The sequence below is a fragment of the Bidens hawaiensis genome, unplaced genomic scaffold, assembly GCF_021521415.1.
Source record: "Bidens hawaiensis isolate Kalapana, Puna unplaced genomic scaffold, B.hawaiensis_p1.1 tig00053960_1, whole genome shotgun sequence".
NCBI lineage: Eukaryota > Viridiplantae > Streptophyta > Magnoliopsida > Asterales > Asteraceae > Bidens > Bidens hawaiensis.
The window spans coordinates 95,977-110,867 of NW_027499713.1; the positions used below are offsets into that span (position 1 = coordinate 95,977).

A 14,891-nucleotide genomic window follows, 5' to 3' on the forward strand; every position below is an offset into this window, starting at 1 on the left:
TAAAAATAATGTGTTACAATTTATAAATCTTCATTACTAATATTTATTTTAATTAATCTGTATAATAAATATGTTTATAACATAGTAACTCTTAAAAAAATGGTATTTGTAATGCTTTATTTTAATTAGATTTTAGAATTTGGTGAAATCTAATAAACATTAATGAATTTTTTTTATCGTTTTTATTATATAAATGTAATATGGCTTTGCATGATAATAATATCCATAGGTACATGCATGTGCTAAAAGTCTCTTTAAGTATGTTATGCCTCTGATCATATCTCAATATTAATCATTGATGTCAAGCATTGGTTATGTGGATAAGCCATTCGGATGGATACATGATTTTGTACTGCTCGGGTAGCATCACGGAATCACATTCCGTCCCACAATAATATTAACTTTTCCAGACATGATGAATTTTTTTCCTAGTATTGCATGTCGAACTCATCACAAGTCATTTTTACAAGGGAACTGGGGGCTAGTTAAAGATAATAGGACCAGCTCAAAAATCACATATTCAAAATTGACTAAAAAAGTCAAAGCTTCTTTTCATGTAACCTCCTTCATATGGTTTCTAGCTTTCTACAAAACCTCACCCAAAACCAGTCCCCACTGAGTCCAATGAGTACCACCCTGCATTCACAAATTTCAACAAAATCATCACCAATGTATAACCATTTATTATTATTTATTTTTTAATTTTTTTTCGTGTTAAAAACGATCAGAACCTGACAGAAGGCACATAAAGGCTCCCTTAATGGTCCATCACACGAGAGCTCACTTGTGCTGCCATCAATAAACGTCCCATCAGCAAAAATCACCTCCGATGCATAGCCAGCTGTCATGCCCGCAATCGGTTTTGTATACGAGCTTACAGGCAAACTTCTTTGTACCGCCTCACAGAACGCAAGAAGCTTCTCTCGGCTTCCCAGTTGTACAGCCTGAATATTAACCACAACAAATACTTCATTTCCTTTTCTTTAATAAAAATATATAAAATAAATTATAATTATAATTTGGCATAACAAACCTGTACTATATCGTGACGAGGTACTCGAGGAAGCGGTTGCACTTTGTAACCTTTTGTAGACATAACTTCAGCTATAAGTAACCCGCCCTTATAACAACGAAACAAGATTGTCATTGACAAAATTACCTATTTACCCTTTCAAAAACAAGTTAAAATACCTTAATTGCTTTGCCAACCATTTGAGGCGAGAGATATAACCCTTGAAAGAATGTTCTCATCATATCACCGGGAGTTGACCCGCAGTCAACCCCGAGAACCGGTGCAGAGAGACGGGCTGCTGCTGCTTTTACCCATTTTTCTTTTCCTGCAACGTATCCGCCACATGGCGCGATTGTTCCACCGGGGTTTTTAATTAAACTTCCTGCAATAAGATCTGCACCCTGTTTATTCGTTACCACCCAAATAAAAAATAACTCATTTAAAAAAAAAAACGAAACGAAAAGATAATAGCATACCACCATTGGAGGTTCGATGGCTTCTGTGAATTCACCATAGCAATTATCCACCATAACCAAAAATTTGGATTTTGTGACTGCAATAACTTGATATTGTCAGTAAACATAGAACAAAAATTATAAAAAATAAATTAAACACCTTGATGATGCTTATTGCTCTGGAAATTTCATCAACGCTTAAACTTTTACGCCAAGAATAACCGCATGATCTTTGAATAAGAGCACATTTTGTTTGAGGTTTTAAAGCAACCTCAAGAGCATCCCAATCAAGCCCTCCATCTTCTGCAAGCTGAAACAAAGTATGCAAGTCGATACCGAAATAAACCGAACCATAACTGGAATAACCGAAACCATACCCAATAGATACCGACATTTTGGTCCGTTTTTTCGGTGAAGTTTTGCATCAACCAAAAAACAAAAGAAACAATTTTAAATAATTTATAAGAAATTAATAAACTGTGTAGTCCAAAAACTTTAGGTTCAAATATGTAATAATAAATTAACGAAAAAGTAAGCCCAGCGTTTCAGGTCCAAAGTCACTATTTTGAGTTTTTTTTCTGGCCCAAAATTTTCAAAGCCAAATGGTAAAACCAAAAAATATCGAAAGCGAACTGAGCCCATTGTGAAAATCAAAAACCGAAAACCGGACATTTTTCAAAAACCGAAAATCGGTTTGAGCCCAAAACCGGCCAATGCACGCCCGTAGTTGAAGCAGAGGTGGCAAAATGGGTAAGGCAGGTGAGTTGATAAGGTGAAGTGGGCTCGTGTCAAGATGTGTAATTTGGTACCAGCTAAAACAGACTATCATTAGTCAGTATGACATATACGATTCCAAAAATTATATTACTTGTGTAGCTCGTTGAAGAAACACTAACCGGACCCCGGGCAGATTACTGGTAACCTGGGGGTTAGATAGATGTTTCCCACGAGGGGTGAGACCCTGAGAAGATGGTTCTTCTGATAACCTGCAAAACAGACACCGTGAGCTTGTCACTGAGAAGGGGGGGGGTTCCTCCTTGTGACCACCCTCCGGCGTGAGAATCAGACTAGATTGCTCTTTAAATATAAACGTATATTAAGAGATTGCTAGAGCAGATATCAGGTATAATATGATGATACAAGATAAGATGAGATGGTCATACCATTTGTGGTATTTATAGCCGAAGGTAGGTTTCCAAGGAGGTGTGGCCGGCTGCAACAGTGTTCCTGTTCCACCAACAGTGGCCTACGCACGTGCCCTGCTGGTAGTTGGTGGGTAGGCAGCGGCTGATAGTGACCAGGCCTGCTGTGTACCATTCCTTTTCCACCAACTGCCGGCTACGCACGTGGTATAGCAGTAGTTGGTGAGTAGGCAGCGGCTAATAGTGACAAAGTACAGGAGCATGCTGCTCGCCATACTGTTAATAAGCTGTCGTATCTTTAGTCAGATCTTTTTCCCATACCTCGTCAGGTACAGTACAGAAGATCTTCCCGTATCGTACGGACTGGCTTATTTGGGCGGGAGTATTCCCCCTCCCGCCCTTGTGCGGGATTGTTCCCGGCTTCGCTCATTCCTTCAGGTGACACTGAGTGATTTGAGAGCTAAGTGCCTTGTGCGTGTAGCCTTGCTGCGCGGGTGGCCTTCCCTGATGGCTTGTATCCGAGGCTGCGGGGACAGGCGGAGTCCTTCACCATCGGGAGGCATTTCCTGCGGGACCAGCTTGCGTACTGCGCGTAAGGACGTCACGTCTCTGAGCATGGTTGGTCCTGCGGATCCAGTTGGTTTCTGCGCAGACGTCCCTCTTCAAGGTGAGTCTTGCTGGTCCAATTGGGCTCTGCTGGGACCTACCTCTTCAAGTCCCCCCAGTCCAATGTTCTTCTCATGAGTGTTTAATAAAGTGAGGTGAACTTTTGGACTTAAGCAGAGGGTTTTGAAAAGGGTTTTTTAAGGTTTTCCATGGGGATTCCTCCCGCGGAAGTCCTTGTCACTTGCAGAAATGCCCGAGTTTCTTGCTTGGTCTTTGGGTATGATGCGGGTAGGCTGTAACCTCCTCGCACGTCAGGAGCGTTGAGTCCCACTTGTGTGGATTCTCCATGAGGTTTTGGTAGTTTTGAACATAGTGATCAATTATGTTAAGACCACCAATTCCATCCTGGAGCTTCAAACAACGTAATTCTCGACGTTCCCGCTATGCGGGGATGTTATTTCCGTTTCCGCAAGCATTGCCCAGAAGATCCTTCTTGGTTTCAATTCCCAGCGGAGCGCTAGGTATGTGAAGGGTTTTACCTTAACACTGTACCTGCGCTCGTCTTACGGTTACTTTACTTCCAAGGTATTCCTGGCGTCAATTCCTTGCGGGTGCTAGGTATGTGAAGGGTTTTGCCTTTACACTGTACCCGCACCCGTCTTATAGTTACTTGGTTCCCAATGTATACTTGGCTTCAATTCCCTGCGGGTGCTAGGTATGTGAAGGGTTTTGCCTTAAACACTGTACCCGCATCCGTCTTACGGTTACTTGTTCGCCAAGGTTCTTGGCTTCAATTCCCTGCGGGTGCTAGGTATGTGAAGGGTTTTGCCTTAACACTGTACCCGCAGCCGTCTTACGGTTACTTGTTCGCCAAGGTTCTTGGCTTCAATTCCCTGCGGGTGCTAGGTATGTGAAGGGTTTTGCCTTAACACTGTAACCGCATCCGTCTTACGGTTACTTGTTCGCCAAGGTAAGGGGTATTTTCCCGCTTTTTATTTGATCTTTTTGAATTTTGAATTTTGAAATTCGAAAGGTTGGTGAGGATAAGAACTGTCCAAACATCTGAAACGTCGTGCGACGGTTTCTTCTGACTGTGTCAGGACGTGCAGGAAGTTATGGTGACGTGACAGTACATGGTCATTCCAGACGCTTTTTCAGGCGCGTGGGCGCTATTTTTCGGGCGCGTGGCCGCGAAATTAATGGTACGCGTCCTGTCAACAGCTGTTGCCAGCTTGCTTTTTGCCACGTGTCATAGTTTCATTGCACCTTCGATTTCTCTCTCCTCCGCATTAATTTCATCGCATTAATTGCGATTAGTATATAAAGGGGGAGAGGGTTCTTTGTAATCCACACTTTCACTCTTCTCTTCATCTCTTAAGCGATTTCCGGCGAATACTCCCCTTTTCGGGCAAGCATTCTCCCGAAATCGTTTTCTTCTTTCCTTCACAAGATGTCATCTCGTGATGTTGAATCCATAGCCGATGACAAGAGTACTGCTGGTGAGTGCCAGTGTGCTCTGCCTGGCGATCTGTACCGGTATGTCGTCAGGAAGTTCATGCTCGAGTCTCTCGAGCCTGAGTTTCCTGAACCCCACCATACTGTGTACGATGCCCCCAGAGGCAAGATCGGGGTTTATGCAGCATTCTTTGTTTATGGGAATCTTAGGTTCCCATTGACAAAGTTTGTTTACCGTGTCCTCGAGAGGCACGGTGTTCATCTGACCGAGTTGCACCGGATGGCGATCGCGAAGATTCGCCACTTCGAGTGGGTGTGCCGGATTTTGGGTGTTGAGCCCTACGTTGACCGCCTGATGACCTTCTACACTTGGAGGTGCATCCAGGGGTGGTACACGTTGACAACCCGAATCAAGGGTTTAAAGATCTGCGCGACCGAGCGCAGTCTTCGCTCGTGGAAGCGGGAGTTCTTCTTCATATCCGCTCGCGCCATCCCCATTGCCATGAAGTTCAAAAACGGGCAAGCACTTCCCAGCCTTCACGCCTCCAGCTACCAGGAGGCGGAATGGTTTGCGAAGATATCTCGGGTCCAATCTCCGGTTTACCGGTTTGCGGAGTCCAGGATGGTGATGCTGGGGATGAGCCGAGTGTGGAAGGCTGCCGATGCGCAAAAGATCCCAATCGTCCTCGAATACAGTTCGAACTCTGTTCCTTACGGTATGCTTTTTTCCCTTTTGTTGATTTTGAATTTCTTCTAACTTCTTTCCTGTTTATTTCAGAGGGGAACGACCTTCAGTCGCTCCTAAACCCGCGGGAGGCTGACGGTCCCGCTCGGATGGGTACTCGCGCTCTAGACGAGAACGAGTTGCCCATCCTAGAACAAACGGCGGATCGGTTCGTGGAGGTCTATCCGCAAGGCCATGAGATCCTTAGCGCCCGTCGGCCAGGTAAGGCGCTCTTCGACCCTCGACCCCTCAATGTTGAAACCTCTGCTGGAATTCCTCTAATCGTATGTTCTGATGAGGAATCCGCAGATGGTCCTCCGTTGGTGCGGAAGAAGAAGGCTGCCGGCGGGAAGGGGAAGGAGAAGGCCTCCACTGCCGATCCAGCGCCTCGGTCTGATTCGGAGACCGAGAGCGAAGAGGTGGCGGGGAATCCCGGTGGTGATAAGACCACTGCTCCAGAGGCTGTGACTGTCACCTCCGGAGAGCCCAAGAAGACGACGGTAACAGGCGCAAAGAGGCCGGCTCCATCGGGTTCGTCCCCGCCTCTCCGTACCTTCAGGCTCAAGAAAACCCGTAAGTACAATTTTCTTTTGCTTTTATCTTCATAGCTTAATATCGTTAACACTTATCTTCTTTACGCAGGCGTGGATGTTGACGCATTCCAGGGTGGAGCGCAGAGTGGTACCTCCACGCCAATGACGGTAGGCCCGGTCAGCCTACCTGAGGCGACGACCCAGGCGGCTGCGCCTGCGCCCGCTGGTTCAGTTGCTCACTCCTTTGAGCCGACTGTTCCAGCCGAGATGACGTCACCGCCGGCCGTGAGTGCGATTTTTACAGCATCTTTCACTGAGCCGGCGGTTACAATTGCTGCGGATTCCGCGGCAGCGACCGCGGCGGCTGTTACGATGCCCCCGCCATCGGCAACGACGGCCGATCAATCAGGTACGCATGGGGATTCTCGCATCTCTCCGCCACCTTCCCATCTGCCTGACCTCTTGGATGGATTTCCGTTGGGTTCAGGTGATGGGTTCGGCGGCTATCGGCCTGTAATTGACCCTACAGGTGCGTAGGGTTCTTTTGGCCCATTTATATATATATATTTTCTTTATTATCTTTTCCTAACTGCTTTATGTTTTTTGCAGTGTCGGATTCCAATGAAGTGTATGTTCCACGATGGAACATTCGCCGAGGAACAACCCTTCGCACCCCTGTGGAGTGCGTGGAATGGGCTCGTCACGCTGCTCCTAGTGGTGCGTTGGGGGAAGCCATGGCTAGCTACCAGGAGGGTAGGCTAACCAATGAGCTTCGGGTTCTCCTAGCTCGGATGCAGCCGAGCGTCGAGCTGCTTTGTCGTGAAAACGACAAGTTAAAAGCAGCTCGCCTTAAAGAAGTTGCTCAGGCGCGGGCCATCCGGGAGGAGAACCAAAGGCTTTCCGCTATAGCTGCGGAAAAGGAGAAGGCCTTCAAGGCCCTCGAGGTTGAAGTTCAGGCTCGACTCGAGGCCCGTTCCAAGGCTGCCCAAGCTGTTAATGAACAGCTTCGGCTGGCTAAGGAGACTGCCAGGAACGCAACCGAGAGGGCCACCAAGGCTGAAGCTGTTGCTGAGCCTCTACGCGTGGAGAATGAAGAACTTAAAGCCAAATTAGAGGCTCTCCAGCAGGCTCATGATGCCTTGGCGATGGAGGATGCTAAGAAGCTTCAAGAAATCTTGGACCAGAGGGGGGTGCTTGACCATACCGAGCGTAAGCTAAAGGGCGTCGAAGAGGCTGCGGCTAAAGAAGTGTTGCTTGCCAACCTCAACAAGAGTGAAGCCGAACGCGCCCGTAACGAAGCTCAAGCTGCCCTCCAAGAAGCTCTGGTTGCCAAGGAATGGCTTCTTCGAGAAGCGTTGTCTCAGGTAAGTCTAACTTCATGTCTTCACGCTTTTCCTTATAAATAGAAAAGGTTCTGACACTTGTATTTTTCTTTGTAGGTTGTGCATCGGGTCTTCTCAGAGACATCTTACGACGATGCTATGAGCGCAGCCCTCAACGCTTCTCACGAGGACGGGGAAAAGGCCGGCTTCCTGCTTGGTCTAGGGTTCGTTGAGAAAGGCATCCCGCCTTCCAACTTCCCTTTATTCGATGTAGATACTGAAGCCATATATGACCAAGCAGTAAATCAATACGCCGCCTTCCCGCATCCGGTGGTGGAGAAGGTAAACGAAGTTGCTGCTGCTGATGATGGGCTAGCTATCCTCAAAGCTTTCCTTGAACTGCCACGCTCTACTGATGGGGCTGGTCCAAGTGGAAGTGGCCCTGAAGCCTGATCCTGAAGATCCCTTCCCGCTGCTAGGATAGATTTAGCTTGTATAGATTTATTTTCTTGTAGGCGGGTAGTTACCCGGCCATTCTTGTAATCAACCATTGTGAAATGTAAATCTTTTTGCGGGTAAGACCGCTACTTTCGTTGGGTTTCTTGCTTGGTAAACGTTGTATGACTTGCATACTTTAGTTTAAATTAGCAATTTTCCAAGTGTTTTAGAATAAGTTAACCTTTGAACGTGGTAGATAATAGGTTGAAGTTTTGCTTCCTCTTCCGTGATTGTGCGGGTAGGACCGTCACTTGCACGTAGTAGGATGGCTAAACTTTACCATCTGACCTGCGTGTAGGTTTTCATCTTTTGAGGATAAGTTAACCTTTGAACGTGGTAGATAGGTGTGAAGTTTTGCTTCCTCTTCCGTGATTGTGCGGGTAGGACCGTCACTTGCACGTAGTAGGATGGCTAAACTTTACCATCTGACCTGCGTGTAGGTTTTCCTCATCTTTTGAGGATAAGTTAACCTTTGAACGTGGTAGATAGGTGTGAAGTTTTGCTTCCTCTTCCGTGATTGTGCGGGTAGGACCGTCACTTGCACGTAGTAGGATGGCTAAACTTTACCATCTGACCTGCGTGTAGGTTTTCCTCATCTTTTGAGGATAAGTTAACCTTTGAACGTGGTAGATAGGTGTGAAGTTTTGCTTCCTCTTCCGTGATTGTGCGGGTAGGACCGTCACTTGCACGTAGTAGGATGGCTAAACTTTACCATCTGACCTGCGTGTAGGTTTTCCTTATCTTTTTGTTAGAAATTGTCTTGAACCGTTCGACGCGCGGTTGTCAATAGGTTAGTGTTCAGTTCCCTTTTTCATGATTCATGCGGATAGACCGGCACTTTCATTTAATGGGGACTGAACTTTTCCCCTTCGACTGACCTGCGTGAAGGTTTGTCATTTTTTGGGTTTATGCGGGTTTTGCCGCCTTCCCCACGCAACGACTTTCCACGTATTTATGCGGTGAAAACCGGCATATCCGTGTTAAATAAATTAACCGTTCGACGCGCGGTTGTCAATAGGTTAGTGTTCAGTTCCCTTTTTCATGATTCATGCGGATAGACCGGCACTTTCATTTAATGGGAGGACTGAACTTTTCCCCTTCGACTGACATGCGTGAAGGTTTGTCGTTTTTTGGGTTTATGCGGGTTTTGCCGCCTTCCCCATGCAACGACTTTCCACGTATTTATGCGGTGAAAACCGGCATATCCGTGTTAAATAAATTAACCGTTCGACGCGCGGTTGTCAATAGGTTAGTGTTCAGTTCCCTTTTTCATGATTCATGCGGATAGACCGGCACTTTCATTTAATGGGAGGACTGAACTTTTCCCCTTCGACTGACCTGCGTGAAGGTTTGTCGTTTTTTGGGTTTATGCGGGTTTTTCCGCCTTCCCCACGCAACGACTTTCCACGTATTTATGCGGTGAAAACCGGCATATCCGTGTTGATAGTTCATAAAAATGTAAAATCATCAGCGTCAATGTTTTAAGGAGAATCGTTTCCATTAGAAGTGGCTCTTGGCCTTTTCTTTACAAATTTGGAATTGATTTACATGCAAACTGTGTAAATGAGCTCCCTTCCATGTTGCTGGGATGGGAGTGCCATCGAGCCGATACGCACCTGGTTCGGGATCTCGTTCTTTACGCAGCATGTAGTCTCCACATTGAAGCTTGAATTTTATTCGTGTTTTTCCCAGCTGGGGTTCTACACGCATCAGCCTGCTCAGCGTTCATTGCGCCACGAGGTGCGCGAGCGTCCCATCTCTGACGAATGCTTCGACCATGTCCTTCACGTCTATGCATTCTTCGGTGTTGTGGCCTTTCGTCCTGTGAAAGTCACAGTATTTGCTCCGATCAGCATTGTGACGATGTCGGATTATTTGAGGCTTTGGCCATGGGAGCTCCTCTGTGGCGAATATCTCGGTGACGCTTTTGGTGAGCGGCGTCCATCTGGAGTTCTTGTTGGACTGTACGTTATCCCTTCCGCCTAACCGATGCTGCAAGCCGGATGAGGTGTCAAAGTTTACCCTTGACTGCCAAATGCCTAGCTTCCGCTTTTTGTTTAATCGGGCGGTAAGGACGTTCTCTTCCCTTGTTTTCTGGGTGTAGAGGTTTGTGCTCTGTGGGAGATCTCTTCCCAGTTGCTTTTCCGTTTCCGTAAAGCGTTTAGCTGCTATCATGATGGCATCCCATGTGGATGGCATGCCATCTTTACCCGTTAAGGTGCGGATGAGCTCTGGGTCGTTCGCACCCTGAATAAAGGCAGCGCGAACAAGATCTTCGCTAATGTTACCCAGACTTAGCTTCTTCGAGTTGAAGCGAGTGATGAAGTCCAGCAAAGATTCATCTTTCTCCCGAATGCATTTGAGGATTGTCCATTGCTCCTCGGTATACTTTCTTTGCTGGCTGAAGTGTTGGCTGAACTTCTGTTGGAAGTCAGCCCAGTCGTAGATGTGGTTGACCGGTAGACGATCGAACCACGCTCTAGCAACCCCGACCAGCGTCATTTGGAACATGTAACACCATGTAGGTTCCGTCCAACTACTGACGGTTGCCCCCGCTATGAATCTGTTCAAATGATCATCTGGGTCGGATATACCATCATATGTGCCTATGCTGGACATTTGTTTGGCACTTTTTGGGGCGATTGCTTCTGCAACGTCCCTTGCAAATTTGGACGTTCCCGCATTTGCAACGTTTGGTCTGAATGTTTTGGAGAAGTCTCGTGGACTTCCACTTGTGCTTTTTGGTTTGAAGGCTTGTCCAAAATGCCTTCTCGGTTGGCAATCCGTTTCCTTACGCTTCCCTTTTGCCCTATGGCGAGGGTTCGCGTCGGAGTCGGATTCCTCCGAGTCATCCAAGTAATCTTCGAATTCGTCAGCCTGTTGGACGGAGCGTAAGCGTTCGTCCAACTCGGCTTGGAATTCCCTCTGACGTTCCTCCGCCCATGCCTTAACTTCATCGAGTGTTTGGCGGGGGAGTCTTGTTCGTTTTTCAAACTGGGTATCGGTGAATCCCAGTGGGCGATCATTTACTGCACTTGCCCCAGCTTGGGTAACTGGGGTAGTGTTCGTAAAATTTACTTCACTTGCCCCGGCTTGGGTAGCCGGGGTAGTGTTTGTAAAAACTGTGTAGCCGGTAGTCCCCCCAGTAGCTGGGGTTGTGGTTACCGGAATTTCTTTAACCATCTTGGAAGTTTGAAAAAACTGAGAAAAATAAAGTTCTAGCTTTATGCACGGATGGCGCCAATGAAGAAACACTAACCGGACCCCGGGCAGATTACTGGTAACCTGGGGGTTAGATAGATGTTTCCCACGAGGGGTGAGACCCTGAGAAGATGGTTCTTCTGATAACCTGCAAAACAGACACCGTGAGCTTCTCACTGAGAAGGGGGGGGTTCCTCCTTGTGACCACCCTCCGGCGTGAGAATCAGACTAGATTGCTCTTTAATATAAACGTATATTAAGAGATTGCTAGAGCAGATATCAGGTATAATATGATGATACAAGATAAGATGAGATGGTCATACCATTTGTGGTATTTATAGCCGAAGGTAGGTTTCCAAGGAGGTGTGGCCGGCTGCAACAGTGTTCCTGTTCCACCAACAGTGGCCTACGCACGTGCCCTGCTGGTAGTTGGTGGGTAGGCAGCGGCTGATAGTGACCAGGCCTGCTGTGTACCATTCCTTTTCCACCAACTGCCGGCTACGCACGTGGTATGGCAGTAGTTGGTGAGTAGGCAGCGGCTAATAGTGACACAGTACAGGAGCATGCTGCTCGCCATACTGTTAATAAGCTGTCGTATCTTTAGTCAGATCTTTTTCCCATACCTCGTCAGGTACAGTACAGAAGATCTTCCCGTATCGTACGGACTGGCTTATTTGGGCGGGAGTATTCCCCCTCCCGCCCTTGTGCGGGATTGTTCCCGGCTTCGCTCATTCCTTCAGGTGACACTGAGTGATTTGAGAGCTAAGTGCCTTGTGCGTGTAGCCTTGCTGCGCGGGTGGCCTTCCCTGATGGCTTGTATCCGAGGCTGCGGGGACAGGCGGAGTCCTTCACCATCGGGAGGCATTTCCTGCGGGACCAGCTTGCGTACTGCGCGTAAGGACGTCACGTCTCTGAGCATGGTTGGTCCTGCGGATCCAGTTGGTTTCTGCGCAGAACGTCCCTCTTCAAGGTGAGTCTTGCGGGTCCAACTGGGCTCTGCTGGGACCTACCTATTCACTCGTTTAACCCGTTAATAACTAAAACATAGCCCAAATCAACGCATTAATAAGGAAACGGACCAAAATGCCACATCTACATAAATGTTGAACTGAAAAAAAAAACAAGAAACTTACTGCAACTTCTCGATAACTGATTCCAAAATCTTTAAAAGAACCTAATCCATTGCTATCTCTGATTCCTATCACTTCGTCAAGTGTATCATAAGGTGCACCCGCAACCGCCAAAAGCTGGCAATAACAAAATCAACAAATAGTTTAAAACTAACAAAATAAGCATATGCATTACAAAAATAAAACTAAATATACAATACAATGAACTGTTACCTCATCACCTGGCCTTAAGAAAGCAAAAAGGGCGCATGTAATAGCATGAGTCCCTGAGAAAAACTGCAATTAAAGGGTGTTGAGTATATCAAATGTGCACACAAAAATGGTAATAAAATTTTTAAAACATATGATTGATTAAAAATAATTAAAACCTGTGATCGAACAATTGCGGATTCAGCACCAAATATTTCCGCAAAAGCTTGATCAAGGGCTTCTCGGCCTCCGGCTTCTTCATGACCATAGCCGGTACAACCACCAAAATGCTAAATTAAAATAATCATTAAAAACTTAGGGGTTGAATAAAACACAAATGATTTTTATCATGCGAAACATACAAATTGAAGACAAAAAAAAAATACGTCGTGGCATTTTTGTAATTATTAGGAATATATTAGTTACGCTACAACAAAATACAAGTGGAGTAATAATAATTGCACTGCTTAGCGTAATTATTATTACTCTACTTGTATTTTGTTGTAGCGTAACTAACAATAAGGGATAATGACCAAAATCTCCATTTGACTACGTCAAGAGAATGTCCATTTAACCAATCTCTTCCCAAAATGTCCATGTTAAACCATGTCAACATGCAGACATTTAATCATTAACTCCACAGAACTTTTAGCCAACCAGATTCTGCCACTTGTCCTAAAACCGTCAGTTCAACTAGATTATTTTGATGCATGACAAGATTATTTTGAACGAATGGCATAATCTTTAGCATGGGCATTTTGTTCATTATCCCTAATAATAATACTCTACTTGTAAAGTGTAGATTAATTATTAACTTATTATCACTCTACTCATATTTTTGTTGTAGCGTAATTACGCTACTTAAAGTAATTACGAAAACGTCACCGCTCAAATTTTCGCTTACATTAAATCTTATCAATGATCATCTTGCCCCTAAAATACTTTTATTATCTTGAAGCCAGTGTAGCAATAATCCCCAATTTTGGGCTACTTGGCCAATTAATTGGTTAATGGTCAAATCCGGCCAAAATCAAGATTAATCGGCTTTTTCTGATGAGGTCTGGCCAAAATCGCCAGTTTCCGGCAAGATTCCCACCAAAATCAGCGGTTTCCGGCAAGATTCCAGCAAAAATCAGCAGTTTCCAGCAAGATTCCAATCAATTTCCGGCCGAAATGTGTTTGTGTATGTATAAAACTGAAAATTACATATAAAAATGTGTGCTTGTATATATAAAACCGAAACGTATACATTAAAGTTCGATAAGATTAATACCGCTTAATCACTAGTCCCCACCCCACCACCCGACTAGCAATTTTTACAACTCTGAAAGCAAAGCTGCTGCTTCTTATTATTATTATTATTATTATTATTATTATTGTGCAACAACATTCAAATGAAGCCACTAACAATTTGTATAATAATAACAATTTAAGATGAATATAATAATAAATTAGACGACATACATGTGATCCAACTCTAGGTCCCAGCAGAGCCCAGTTGAACTCGCAAGACTCACCTCAAAGAGAGACGTCTGCGCAGAAACCAACTGGATCGGCATGACCCACCATGCTCAGAGACGTGACGTCCTTACGCGCAGTACGCAAGCTGTTCCCGCAGGAAAAGCCTCCCAATGGTTTCCAAGTACTCCGCCTGTTCCCGCAGCTATGGATACCAGCCATCAGGGAAGGCTACCCGCGCAGCAAGGCTGCACGCACAAGGTACTTAACTCATAATAATTCAGTAATGTCACCTGAAGGAATGAGCAAGCCGGGAACACTCCCGCACAAAGGCGGGAGGGGGAATACTCCCGCCCAAATGAGCCAGTCCGTACGATACTGGAAGATCTTTTATACTGTACCTGACGAGGTATGGGCAAAAGATCTGACCAAAGATACGACAGCTCATTGACAACAGTATGGCGAGCAGCATGCTCTTGTACTGTATGTCACTATTAGCCGCTACCTACTCACCAACTCCTGTCATACCACGTGCATAGCCTGCAGTTGGTGGAAAAGGAATAGTGCACAGCAGGCCTGGTCATTGTCAGCCGCTGCCTACCCACCAACTGCCAGCATGGCACGTGCGTAGACCACAGTTGGTAGAACAGGAATACTATTCAGCCGGCTATACCCTCTTGGAAACCTACCTTCGGCTATAAATACCCCAAATGGTATGATCATCTCATCTTATCTTGTATCTTACATCTTATACCTGATATCTGCTCTAGCAATCTCTTAATATACATTTATATTCAATAGCAATCTAGTCTGATTCTCACGCCGGAGGGTGGTCACAAGGAGGTACCCCCCCCCCTTCTCAGTGACGAGCTCACGGTGTCTGTTTTGCAGGTTATCAGAAGAACCATCTTTGCTGGGTCTAACCCCTCGTGGGAAACATCTATTTAACCCCCAGATTATCCGTAATCTGCCCGGGGTCGATTAGTGTTTCTTCATTGGCGCCATCCGTGCATAAAAGCTAGAACTAATTTTTCTCCAGTTTTTTCAAAACTTCTGGAAAGATGGTTAACGTTACTCCCGGTCCAAAGGCCAACGAGTTACCAGGAAGACCCGGTAACCACAACCACAGCTACTGGGGGAAACACCGGCGACCACACAAATTTTAC

General features: G+C 45.9%; 1 pseudogene across 1 annotated transcript; it reads right to left on the bottom strand.

The window, feature by feature from the left end:
* Positions 1–585: 585 nt before the first annotated feature.
* Positions 586–12,557, bottom strand: LOC143600342 (uncharacterized; annotated as a pseudogene). The gene is made up of 9 exons (XR_013147458.1): positions 12,447–12,557; positions 12,292–12,354; positions 12,082–12,195; positions 1,628–1,777; positions 1,489–1,565; positions 1,192–1,413; positions 1,034–1,120; positions 732–944; positions 586–636 (listed from the first exon to the last, which is right to left on the bottom strand). The product of XR_013147458.1 is annotated as an uncharacterized LOC143600342 (transcript).
* Positions 12,558–14,891: the final 2,334 nt, after the last annotated feature.